Source organism: Octopus bimaculoides, chromosome 13 (assembly GCF_001194135.2).
Source record: "Octopus bimaculoides isolate UCB-OBI-ISO-001 chromosome 13, ASM119413v2, whole genome shotgun sequence".
Taxonomy (NCBI): domain Eukaryota; kingdom Metazoa; phylum Mollusca; class Cephalopoda; order Octopoda; family Octopodidae; genus Octopus; species Octopus bimaculoides.
In genome coordinates, this window is record NC_068993.1 from 51394484 (window position 1) to 51398065 (window position 3582).

The window sequence follows — 3582 nt, forward strand, 5'->3', positions numbered from 1 at the left end:
ATATATATATATATATATATATATATATATATATATATATATATACATATACACACAAACAAACACATGCACATATATATTTGTATGTGTACACATGTGCTTGTGTGAGTATCTGTATTATACACACGCCCGTGCACTTGTGTACACGATCACGTGTGTTTATGTGTGTGCGCTTGTACACATATGTATATATACATATATGCGTGTTTCGAAGTGCATATCAAATCTCTCTCTGACTCTCTCTTTCTCTCTCTCTCTCTCTCTCTATTTCTCTCTCTCTCTCTCTCTCTCTCTCTGAATGTATACATGTGTGTGTGTGTATATACACACACACACACACACAATTGTATCTACACATACATATACACATATAAATTCATGTATATCTATATCTATCTATCTATCTATCTATCTATCTATCTATCTATCTATCTATCTATACATACATACATACATACATACATATGCATAAAGTGGTAGACTGGCATCCTCAGCAGAACAGCGGTATCAATTCAAGTAAGTCTCTATGTTCTGGGTTCAACCCAACTAAGGTCAAATTTACCATTGATCCTCCCGGGGATAGATGAAATAAACAAGTGCGGTCGATTGAACGATAACCTCTTCCCGCATAATTTTGACCCTGTGCTTCTGTAGGAAATAATTACTATCACGAGTCAGCGAGAAATACTATCTCAACATGTTAGAAATAGCAGCTAAATCCTCTCATATAATACTCTACCGATTTAAAGTGAATGAGTGCATTAGATAATAATGCAGTACCAGAAATGTATCGCACAAGAAAATGTCATGATGGTCACTGTTGGAACGTTTTCGATCATAAATCTTCTCAATCCGGATCGACCCAGGGTTAAGCAACATCAATGATGTATGTTGTAATCTACAGGGTGTCCACAAAGTTTGGATACGTGGAGAAAATAAAATCATAACATAATTAAATATAAGAAGTAATAATTTCTTAAAGTTTTGAGTTAATCCCCATGTACCCAGACTTTGTGGACACCCTGTACATCGTTGGTATATACTATATCAGTATACACCACTCTTAAATAGTAAATTTATACTAAGAGCCAATGTGGAATGTATTACTTGGTTGCTCGATATGCTTAAAATAGTAGCCATAACTCCTTCGAATGGTAACCTACCTTCACAAAAGTCGATGGGTAATATTGGTTGACGTTCTTTATCATAGTTGAAAATGTGGTCGGATGATCGTGGCTGAAATACCTTTTGAACTCATGCCTACTAAATCAGTGCTGACCTGGGGCAAAGCACCACACTACGAACAACAATAACTACAACAATATTCATTAATGTAAGGTGGTGAGCTGGCAGAAACGTTAGCACGCCGGGTGAAATGCTTAGCGGTATTTCGTCTGTCTTTACGTTCCGAGTTCAAATTCCGCCGAAGAGGAGTTTGCCTTTCATCCTTTGGGGGCCGACAAATTAAGTACCAGTTGCATACTGGAGTCGATGTAATCGGCTGGTCTCACCTTCCCCAAAAATTCCGGGCCTTGTGCCTAGAGTAGAAAATAATATACATTAATGTATTCAACACTGTAGTATTCTAAACCACATCTCTGCGTCGCTGAATTACTTCGCTCTACAACTCTACAATAGCACATTATACTACACTTGTATTCGACACCAGTGCTTCTCAAACTTTCTGCTGTGGCATACCGGCAGTTTTTTTTTTCCAATGTGCCAGGGACCGGTAATATTTCTTAGTAATATTAATTTATACCGGAAACAATATATATAATGAATATAATAAAAGTTGTAAATTTTGTTATCCTATTTATTTTGTAAACAAATAATACAATATTACATAAGCATTTTATAATGTTTCTTTCTTTTCTGAAAACTCACCACGTACCGGCAGCTGATGGCTCGCGGACCGGCACCGGTCCACTGACCACCAATGAGTAGCACTGTTCTACATTACGTTATGTGTCTATATTACACTTATATTTAATATATTCTACTACTCTAGAATTTTGCAATATATTTTACTGATCTACTACGATTCTACTCTACACCTCACCTTCACAAACACTAATGTATCAGTTCGCTTTTTATAATACTCTATAACTATAACACAGTCTACATCATATCTCCACAATACACTAATATATCTTTCCAATCTTCAGTACTTTACGATACAACATACTTCACATCACATTTCTACATTACACTTATATATTACTCCACTTTATATTACTCAACTGTTCTACAATACTGTTTATTCTACATCACGTCTCTACAATAAATGAAACTATCAACAAAAACAACATTCACTACAACTATATTAAAATAAATGTTTAAAATAAATATTTCCCTTGTTCTTTCGTTACTGCTTACGAATACCTTTTCAGTATCTACGAGCTAAACAAAGGACATTCTACAAAAGTGGTGTTCAGGCATTCCAGAAATACACACCAGAAAATGAATGCCAAGATCACTCAGAGATTGAATGTTTTCCACCAATAATGGTCTCTACGCAGAATACGCAAGATCACTTACAAGGATAGAATCGCAATCTCTGAAGTCCCGAGAAGAGATAATTTGGGCAGCCAGCGGGAGATTGTAGGATAAAGAAAAGTGAGACTTGCAGACCATGTTTTCCGACTTCCATGGGGAAGAATACCCAAGACTGCTGTAGAATGGACACCACTAAATTGACGAATAAAGAGAGAGAGAGAGAGAGAGAGAGAGAGAGAGAGAGAGAGAGAGAGAGAGAGAGAGAGACCAGGACGATATGGCGCACTACCATCAAAGGAATTCTGAAACAACTTAACTTCACCTAGGATGATGCAGGCGACTATATTCAAAACTTGGATTATTGGAGACGTTTTGTTACCCAATGTATAGTCGGACTGTACAAGAGGAACTAAAACTAAGACTTTGAGACTCCTTCATACCAGCCTTTCAAAGTACAGTCTTAAATAATATGGAAATAGCATCTTAGATAATGTAGTCAATAGACTCATAAAAAAAGACGAGATGGTCACATAATTACAATAGCTGACTGGAAATATTTGAATCATGTGTCTGATCGATCAGAGGTCGCTTTTTGTTAAATAACAAAACGTAAAAAAAATAAAATCCTCCTAATCATCATCATCGTCATCATCATCATCATCATCATCACCACCACCACCACCATCATTGCCATCATCATCATCATCATCATCATCATTATCACCAAGATTATCATCATCAGTAGCAACAATAACAACAACAACAACAACAACAACAACAACAATAGCGAAACTGTAACTACAACAACAACTACAACATCAATTTCTTCTTTAAAACTGCGTAGCTAGCACTAAAATATTTGATCATTAGATAACACGAAATCCTATGGAATAATGGAAGAATAGAATATTAAAATAATGGTGTAATTTGTGTCTTTCCTGTATAAATAAATTAACATCCATTTGAAGTGTGAAAAATATTGTTTTTCTTTTGACCGAGCACAAAGCCATATTTTACTGAGGAAATGATATAAACGACTGATTTGAACTAGTATAGCACTGGTATATATATATATATATATAT